The sequence below is a fragment of the Anomaloglossus baeobatrachus genome, chromosome 6, assembly GCF_048569485.1.
Source record: "Anomaloglossus baeobatrachus isolate aAnoBae1 chromosome 6, aAnoBae1.hap1, whole genome shotgun sequence".
Classification (NCBI taxonomy): Eukaryota; Metazoa; Chordata; class Amphibia; order Anura; family Aromobatidae; genus Anomaloglossus; species Anomaloglossus baeobatrachus.
This window is the reverse complement of record NC_134358.1, coordinates 128,541,488-128,552,288: the sequence shown is the minus strand read 5'-3', so window position 1 is coordinate 128,552,288 and position 10,801 is coordinate 128,541,488.

The window sequence follows — 10,801 nt, the reverse complement described above, 5'->3', positions numbered from 1 at the left end:
AAAAAGGGAGCACATCGGATTGTCCACAATAAGTAGTAGACATCTTACTTTTGCTAGTAGATGGTCTATCTTCAGCAGATGATAATGGAGCTTTGCCACCTTCCCCACTGACAAAACATTTTTTGCCTTTTCCACCACGCCTCTTCCCCTTTCCACCAGCATCTGTCATTTTGCCACTCATGTTGATTGCGACAAGATTGTGGACTGAAAATGTGGTAGTAAAAATTGAGAGGTGGTGAAGATTGCAGTGGTGGTCTAGCTTTATTAACAGCAGAATAATAAAGAATAAATATCCCTGACAATGTAACTTAGTTATAATTCGTTGGAGTGTGCAACGCAGGCAGACGTGCTGCAAATGTCTTGGCACTAGTGGGACTATAGCAAAGTCCAATAGCCACGTATAGGATGCCACTAGGTACACTGAGTGTTTGCTAGTATAATGGCTTCGTTATAATTAGTTGGAGTGTGCAACGCAGGCAGATGTGCTCTGCAAATGTCTTGGCACTAGTGGGACTATAGCAAAGTCCAATAGCCACGTATAGGATGCCACTAGGTACACTGAGTGTTTGCTAGTATAATGGCTTCGTTATAATTAGTTGGAGTGTGCAACGCAGGCAGATGCGCTCTGCAAATGTCTTGGCACTAGTGGGACTATAGCAAAGTCCAATAGCCACGTATAGGATGCCACTAAGTACACTGTGTGTTTGCTAGTATAATGGCTGAGTTTAAAAAACTTGGAGTGTGCAATGCAGGCAGATGTGCTCTGCTAATGTCTTTGCACTAGTGGGACTATAGCAAAGTCCAATAGCCACGTATAGGATGCCACTAGGTACACTGAGTGTTTGCTAGTATAATGGCTTCGTTATAATTAGTTGGAGTGTGCAACGCAGGCAGATGCGCTCTGCAAATGTCTTGGCACTAGAGGGACTATAGCAAAGTCCAATAGCCACGTATAGGATGCCACTAGGTACACTGAGTGTGTGCTAGTATAATGGCTTCGTTATAATTAGTTGGAGTGTGCAACGCAGGCAGATGCGCTCTGCAAATGTCTTGGCACTAGTGGGACTATAGCAAAGTCCAATAGCCACGTATAGGATGCCACTAGGTACACTGAGTGTTTGCTAGTATAATGGCTTCGTTATAATTAGTTGGAGTGTGCAACGCAGGCAGATGCGCTCTGCAAATGTCTTGGCACTAGTGGGACTATAGCAAAGTCCAATAGCCACGTATAGGATGCCACTAGGTACACTGAGTGTTTGCTAGTATAATGGCTTCGTTATAATTAGTTGGAGTGTGCAACGCAGGCAGATGCGCTCTGCAAATGTCTTGGCACTAGTGGGACTATAGCAAAGTCCAATAGCCACGTATAGGATGCCACTAGGTACACTGAGTGTTTGCTAGTATAATGGCTTCGTTATAATTTGTTGTAGTGTGCAACGCAGGCAGATGCGCTCTGCAAATGTCTTGGCACTAGTGGGACTATAGCAAAGTCCAATAGCCACGTATAGGATGCCACTAGGTACACTGAGTGTGTGCTAGTATAATGGCTTCGTTATAATTAGTTGGAGTGTGCAACGCAGGCAGATGCGCTCTGCAAATGTCTTGGCACTAGTGGGACTATAGCAAAGTCCAATAGCCACGTATAGGATGCCACTAGGTACACTGAGTGTTTGCTAGTATAATGGCTTCGTTATAATTTGTTGGAGTGTGCAACGCAGGCAGATGCGCTCTGCAAATGTCTTGGCACTAGTGGGACTATAGCAAAGTCCAATAGCCACGTATAGGATGCCACTAGGTACACTGAGTGTTTGCTAGTATAATGGCTGAGTTTAAAAAACTTGGAGTGTGCAATGCAGGCAGATGTGCTCTGCTAATGTCTTTGCACTAGTGGGACTATAGCAAAGTCCAATAGCCACGTATAGGATGCCACTAGGTACACTGAGTGTTTGCTAGTAAAATTGCTTAGTTTAAAAAACTTGGAGTGTGCAATGCAGGCAGATGTGCTCTGCAAATGTCTTGGCCCTAGTGGGACTATAGCAAAGTCCAATAGCCACGTATAGGATGCCACTAGGTACACTGAGTGTGTGCTAGTATAATGGCTTCGTTATAATTAGTTGGAGTGTGCAACGCAGGCAGATGCGCTCTGCAAATGTCTTGGCACTAGTGGGACTATAGCAAAGTCCAATAGCCACGTATAGGATGCCACTAGGTACACTGAGTGTTTGCTAGTATAATGGCTTCGTTATAATTTGTTGTAGTGTGCAACGCAGGCAGATGCGCTCTGCAAATGTCTTGGCACTAGTGGGACTATAGCAAAGTCCAATAGCCACGTATAGGATGCCACTAGGTACACTGAGTGTGTGCTAGTATAATGGCTTCGTTATAATTAGTTGGAGTGTGCAACGCAGGCAGATGCGCTCTGCAAATGTCTTGGCACTAGTGGGACTATAGCAAAGTCCAATAGCCACGTATAGGATGCCACTAGGTACACTGAGTGTTTGCTAGTATAATGGCTTCGTTATAATTAGTTGGAGTGTGCAACGCAGGCAGATGCGCTCTGCAAATGTCTTGGCACTAGTGGGACTATAGCAAAGTCCAATAGCCACGTATAGGATGCCACTAGGTACACTGAGTGTTTGCTAGTATAATGGCTGAGTTTAAAAAACTTGGAGTGTGCAATGCAGGCAGATGTGCTCTGCTAATGTCTTTGCACTAGTGGGACTATAGCAAAGTCCAATAGCCACGTATAGGATGCCACTAGGTACACTGAGTGTTTGCTAGTAAAATTGCTTAGTTTAAAAAACTTGGAGTGTGCAATGCAGGCAGATGTGCTCTGCAAATGTCTTGGCACTAGTGGGACTATAGCAAAGTCCAATAGCCACGTATAGGATGCCACTAGGTACACTGAGTGTTTGCTAGTATAATGGCTTCGTTATAATTTGTTGTAGTGTGCAACGCAGGCAGATGCGCTCTGCAAATGTCTTGGCACTAGTGGGACTATAGCAAAGTCCAATAGCCACGTATAGGATGCCACTAGGTACACTGAGTGTTTGCTAGTATAATGGCTTCGTTATAATTAGTTGGAGTGTGCAACGCAGGCAGATGCGCTCTGCAAATGTCTTGGCACTAGTGGGACTATAGCAAAGTCCAATAGCCACGTATAGGATGCCACTAGGTACACTGTGTGTTTGCTAGTATAATGGCTGAGTTTAAAAAACTTGGAGTGTGCAATGCAGGCAGATGTGCTCTGCTAATGTCTTTGCACTAGTGGGACTATAGCAAAGTCCAATAGCCACGTATAGGATGCCACTAGGTACACTGAGTGTTTGCTAGTATAATGGCTTCGTTATAATTAGTTGGAGTGTGCAACGCAGGCAGAGGCGCTCTGCAAATGTCTTGGCACTAGAGGGACTATAGCAAAGTCCAATAGCCACGTATAGGATGCCACTAGGTACACTGAGTGTGTGCTAGTATAATGGCTTCGTTATAATTAGTTGGAGTGTGCAACGCAGGCAGATGCGCTCTGCAAATGTCTTGGCACTAGTGGGACTATAGCAAAGTCCAATAGCCACGTATAGGATGCCACTAGGTACACTGAGTGTGTGCTAGTATAATGGCTTCGTTATAATTAGTTGGAGTGTGCAACGCAGGCAGATGCGCTCTGCAAATGTCTTGGCACTAGTGGGACTATAGCAAAGTCCAATAGCCACGTATAGGATGCCACTAGGTACACTGAGTGTTTGCTAGTATAATGGCTTCGTTATAATTAGTTGGAGTGTGCAACGCAGGCAGATGCGCTCTGCAAATGTCTTGGCACTAGTGGGACTATAGCAAAGTCCAATAGCCACGTATAGGATGCCACTAGGTACACTGAGTGTTTGCTAGTATAATGGCTGAGTTTAAAAAACTTGGAGTGTGCAATGCAGGCAGATGTGCTCTGCTAATGTCTTTGCACTAGTGGGACTATAGCAAAGTCCAATAGCCACGTATAGGATGCCACTAGGTACACTGAGTGTTTGCTAGTAAAATTGCTTAGTTTAAAAAACTTGGAGTGTGCAATGCAGGCAGATGTGCTCTGCAAATGTCTTGGCACTAGTGGGACTATAGCAAAGTCCAATAGCCACGTATAGGATGCCACTAGGTACACTGAGTGTTTGCTAGTATAATGGCTTCGTTATAATTTGTTGTAGTGTGCAACGCAGGCAGATGCGCTCTGCAAATGTCTTGGCACTAGTGGGACTATAGCAAAGTCCAATAGCCACGTATAGGATGCCACTAGGTACACTGAGTGTTTGCTAGTATAATGGCTTCGTTATAATTAGTTGGAGTGTGCAACGCAGGCAGATGCGCTCTGCAAATGTCTTGGCACTAGTGGGACTATAGCAAAGTCCAATAGCCACGTATAGGATGCCACTAGGTACACTGTGTGTTTGCTAGTATAATGGCTGAGTTTAAAAAACTTGGAGTGTGCAATGCAGGCAGATGTGCTCTGCTAATGTCTTTGCACTAGTGGGACTATAGCAAAGTCCAATAGCCACGTATAGGATGCCACTAGGTACACTGAGTGTTTGCTAGTATAATGGCTTCGTTATAATTAGTTGGAGTGTGCAACGCAGGCAGAGGCGCTCTGCAAATGTCTTGGCACTAGAGGGACTATAGCAAAGTCCAATAGCCACGTATAGGATGCCACTAGGTACACTGAGTGTGTGCTAGTATAATGGCTTCGTTATAATTAGTTGGAGTGTGCAACGCAGGCAGATGCGCTCTGCAAATGTCTTGGCACTAGTGGGACTATAGCAAAGTCCAATAGCCACGTATAGGATGCCACTAGGTACACTGAGTGTTTGCTAGTATAATGGCTTCGTTATAATTAGTTGGAGTGTGCAACGCAGGCAGATGCGCTCTGCAAATGTCTTGGCACTAGTGGGACTATAGCAAAGTCCAATAGCCACGTATAGGATGCCACTAGGTACACTGAGTGTTTGCTAGTATAATGGCTTCGTTATAATTTGTTGTAGTGTGCAACGCAGGCAGATGTGCTCTGCAAATGTCTTGGCACTAGTGGGACTATAGCGAAGTCCAATAGCCACGTATAGGATGCCACTAGGTACACTGAGTGTGTGCTAGTATAATGGCTTCGTTATAATTAGTTGGAGTGTGCAACGCAGGCAGATGCGCTCTGCAAATGTCTTGGCACTAGTGGGACTATAGCAAAGTCCAATAGCCACGTATAGGATGCCACTAGGTACACTGAGTGTTTGCTAGTATAATGGCTTCGTTATAATTTGTTGGAGTGTGCAACGCAGGCAGATGCGCTCTGCAAATGTCTTGGCACTAGTGGGACTATAGCAAAGTCCAATAGCCACGTATAGGATGCCACTAGGTACACTGAGTGTTTGCTAGTATAATGGCTGAGTTTAAAAAACTTGGAGTGTGCAATGCAGGCAGATGTGCTCTGCTAATGTCTTTGCACTAGTGGGACTATAGCAAAGTCCAATAGCCACGTATAGGATGCCACTAGGTACACTGAGTGTTTGCTAGTAAAATTGCTTAGTTTAAAAAACTTGGAGTGTGCAATGCAGGCAGATGTGCTCTGCAAATGTCTTGGCCCTAGTGGGACTATAGCAAAGTCCAATAGCCACGTATAGGATGCCACTAGGTACACTGAGTGTGTGCTAGTATAATGGCTTCGTTATAATTAGTTGGAGTGTGCAACGCAGGCAGATGCGCTCTGCAAATGTCTTGGCACTAGTGGGACTATAGCAAAGTCCAATAGCCACGTATAGGATGCCACTAGGTACACTGAGTGTTTGCTAGTATAATGGCTTAGTTAGAATGAGTTGGAGTGTGCAGAGGACAAGAGGGTACAGTGGCAGGATTGTGGTGCTCTGGGTAGAGGAATGGAAGCCTGCCTTTCTATTCCCTCCTAATGGTGAAATGCAGGGAGGAAATCCCTGACCTGGGCTACACAGATGCTGTTGCTGTTTGCAGGACCTGTCACCTATGGCTCTCTGACCCTGCCGGTACGAGCCCTTAAAAGGACTGCTAGAATGTGCTCTCCCTAAGCTGTCTAACGCTGTGTATGCAGCGCATACAGCTGTATCGGCGATAGGACAAAGGACGGAACTGCGACAGTGATGTCTGACACCAAAGACGCAGAAGGCAGATAATGGCGATCGTGAAGAAAATGTCCGGTTTTATAATGCAGGGACATGTGACATGCAGATCCTATCACACATGCCGTTGCTTCTCTGCCTCAAAGTCCACTTAGGTGTGTGTGTGTCTGTGATTGGCTGACATGCTGGCCCGCCCCACAAGACGCGCGCGCTTAGGGAAGGAAGACAAGAAAAAAAAAAAAAAAAATGGCGATCGCCATTATAGAAACAGCAGTGATCTGAAGGCGCTGTTCACGCACACTATACACTGAAATGTGATAATAGTTTGATTCACAGAGTGACTTACACTATTACAGCAGAAACCAAGCTAAGATTTAGCTGTTTTTTGGCTGCTAGAACCGTTCTCGAACGTTTCTAGAACTATCGAGCTTTTGCAAAAAGCTCGAGTTCTAGTTCGATCTAGAACATGCCCCAAAATCACTCGAGCCTAGAACTGGAGAACCACGAACCACGAACCGCGCTCAACTCTACTCTTCATAGAAATTCCGGCAGTTTATTTAAAAACACTCAGCATAAACTGCCATCAAACATCTATATATATAATTGCCTTATTCTGTCTGTCTGTCTGTCTGTCATGCTCCAAAATTGTGTCACGGTGACAGTGTCACCGTGACATGTCCTTACGGTGACACAAAGCTGATTGGCCGCTGGGTTCGCCATGGCCCCGCCCCCCCACACGGATTGGCCTCTCGCCCCGGTTGCGCCCCCACACGGATTGGCCAGCCGCTCGCCCAGGCTCTGCCCTCCCCCACAGATTGGCCTCTCGCCCCGGCACCCTGCAGGCATTGGCAACTCGCCCACGCCACGCCCCGCCCCCCTCACGCAATAGACGTTAGCTCTCGCCCCCCCCCCGCATTGCCCGAACTGACACGGTCACGGAGCCACGAATCCCAGGTGAGTACTGTACTCCCCCCCCCTTTCCCCCCTCCCCAACGGGAGCCCACATCAGCGTACGCCGCCGCCTTATGCTGGTGTGGGCTCCCGTGCGAGCGGGGGACGTGTTGCGCTGGTAACCATGCTTGCATAGTTACCAGTAAATCAAGGTCCTGCAGCGGCGCGACTTCCACACGCACAAACATAACAGCACACACACACACGCATACACACACACATCAGATCGCACTCACTCTCACAAACACCTCACACACACCTCACACACACATCGCATCCACATACTCACAGCATCCGGCGATATCGCTTGCTTCTCGGCCTCGATACTGTGCTGTTGTGATCTTCCAGGACCTGACGGAGGATCACATGGCCAGAGGCATGTGGTATGTCCGGATGTTGTGAGTATCAGCGCGTATGTGCGATATCGTCAGTGTCTGTGAGTGGATGCGATTGGGTGTGTGTGAGTGGATGCGATCGGGTGTGTGTGAGTGGATGCGATCGGGTGTGTGTGAGTGGATGCGATCGGGTGTGTGTGAGTGGATGCGATCGGGTGTGTGTGAGTGGATGCGAGGGGCTGAGGCTGGGGACAGAGAGGGGCTGAGGCTGGGGACAGAGAGGGGCTGAGGCTGGGGACAGAGAGGGGCTGAGGCTGGGGACAGAGAGGGGCTGAGGCTGGGGACAGAGAGGGGCTGAGGCTGGGGACAGAGAGGGGCTGAGGCTGGGGACAGAGAGGGGCTGAGGCTGGGGACAGAGAGGGGCTGAGGCTGGGGACAGAGACGGGCTGATGCTGGGGACAGAAGGCTGATGCTGCGGGTAGAGAGGCTGATGCTGGTGCAGCATGGGGGATGGATTACAATGGGGGTGCGCAGCATGGGGGATGGAGCACGTTTGGGAGTGCGCAGCATGGGGAATGGAGCACGTTTGGGAGTGCGCAGCATGGCGGATGGAGCACGTTTGGGAGTGCGCAGCATGGCGGATGGAGCACGTTTGGGAGTGCGCAGCATGGCGGATGGAGCACGTTTGGGAGTGCGCAGCATGGCGGATGGAGCACGTTTGGGAGTGCGCAACATGGCGGATGGAGCACGTTTGGGAGTGCGCAGCATGGCGGATGGAGCACGTTTGGGAGTGCGCAGCATGGCGGATGGAGCACATTTGGGAGTGCGCAGCATGGCGGATGGAGCACGTTTGGGAGTGCGCAGCATGGCGGATGGAGCACGTTTGGGAGTGCGCAGCATGGCGGATGGAGCACGTTTGGGAGTGCGCAGCATGGCGGATGGAGCACGTTTGGGAGTGCGCAGCATGGCGGATGGAGCACGTTTGGGAGTGCGCAGCATGGCGGATGGAGCACGTTTGGGAGTGCGCAGCATGGCGGATGGAGCACGTTTGGGAGTGCGCAGCATGGCGGATGGAGCACGTTTGGGAGTGCGCAGCCTGGCGGATGGAGCACGTTTGGGAGTGCGCAGCCTGGCGGATGGTGCACGTTTGGGAGTGCGCAGCATGGCGGATGGTGCACGTTTGGGAGTGCGCAGCATGGCGGATGGTGCACGTTTGGGAGTGCGCAGCATGGCGGATGGTGCACCATGGGAAGTGCGCAGCATGGGAGATGGAGCACGATGGGGAGTGCGCTGCATGGGGGATGGAGCACAATGGGAAGTGCACAACACACCACACACACACACACACACACTGGGAACCACAAACAACTGCCCTACACAGACACCTACACACACAGACAACGCTGCACACACACAACACCCAACACACAAACACCGCGGCACACACAAATATACGCACATACCGCACAACACACATTGCACAAAACATACCTCCCCCCAAAACACACCACACACACACAAACCGCGCAACACACAACGCTACAGACACACAGCGCTCCACAAACAACGCAACACACATACAACACCGCTCTCACCCCCGTCACACCCAGACAACACCCAGAACATGTACAGCGCCCTACACAAACACTTGGTAACTACACACAACATATATATATATATAACAAAAATCATACATGAACTACACAATACGTAAATTCTAGAATACCCGATGCGTAGAATCGGGCCACCTTCTAGTAAACAATAAGTCCATAATGGAAGTTTTAGCAACTTCCCCACTCTCTGGCTCCTGCCAGCGTACAACTCTAGCCAAGGTTCCTTCCAGCACCCAGGGCCCTCTGCAGACCCCTGTCTGTCTCTCCTCCTGGAGAGATTTGGCCCTACAGCCCTGGCCTGGCCTGGCCTGGCTGCACTCACCTCAGACTCAATATCAGAGCCTTGTGTTCAGCCTCCACACAGGCTGATACACCCAGAGCTCCCGGCTCTGCTCTCACTTGTTTTCAGTACACACCCACTGGAAGTCTGGAGCTAGCCTCTATCTAGACTGCCCTAGACACACTCTCCCTAGGTTCAGAGACAGGATTGCTTTAACCCCTGGAGCCACACCCACAGGTGGTAAGGAGTGTGTAATCAGCATCACACACCCTTCCATGGCTCTGCATGACAGACAGTTTTTTAAGACAGACAGTATATACAGACAGACAGTATACACAGACAGATAGTATACAGTTAGGTCCAGAAATATTTGGACAGTGACACAAGTTTTGTTATTTTAGCTGTTTACAAAAACATGTTCAGAAATACAATTATATATATAATATGGGCTGAAAGTGCACACTCCCAGCTGCAATATGAGAGTTTTCACATCCAAATCGGAGAAAGGGTTTAGGAATCATAGCTCTGTAATGCATAGCCTCCTCTTTTTCAAGGGACCAAAAGTAATTGGACAAGGGACTCTAAGGGCTGCAATTCACTCTGAAGGCGTCTCCCTCGTTAACCTGTAATCAATGAAGTAGTTAAAAGGTCTGGGGTTGATTACAGGTGTGTGATTTTGCATTTGGAAGCTGTTGCTGTGACCAGACAACATGCGGTCTAAGGAACTCTCAATTGAGGTGAAGCAGAACATCCTGAGGCTGAAAAAAAAGAAAAAATCCATCAGAGAGACAGCAGACATGCTTAGAGTAGCAAAATCAACAGTCAGGTACATTCTGAGAAAAAAGGAATTGACTGGTGAGCTTGGGAACTCAAAAAGGCCTGGGTGTCCACAGATGACAACAGTTTTGGATGATCGCCGCATACTTTCTTTGGTGAAGAAGAACCCGTTCACAACATCAACTGAAGTCGAGAACACTCTCAGTGAAGTAGGTGTATCTGTCTCTAAGTCAACAGTAAAGAGAAGACTCCATGAAAGTAAATACAAAGGGTTCACATCTAGATGCAAACCATTCATCAATTCCAAAAATAGACAGGCCAGAGTTAAATTTGCTGAAAAACACCTCATGAAGCCAGCTCAGTTCTGGAAAAGTATTCTATGGACAGATGAGACCAAGATCAACCTGTACCAGAATGATGGGAAGAAAAAAGTTTGGAGAAGAAAGGGAACGGCACATGATCCAAGGCACACCACATCCTCTGTAAAACATGGTGGAGGCAACGTGATGGCATGGGCATGCATGGCTTTCAATGGCACTGGGTCACTTGTGTTTATTGATGACATAACAGCAGACAAGAGTAGCCGGATGAATTCTGAAGTGTACCGGGATATACTTTCAGCACAGATTCAGCCAAATGCCGCAAAGTTGATCGGACGGCACTTCATAGTACAGATGGACAATGACCCCAAGCATACAGCCAAAGCTACCCAGGAGTTCATGAGTGCAA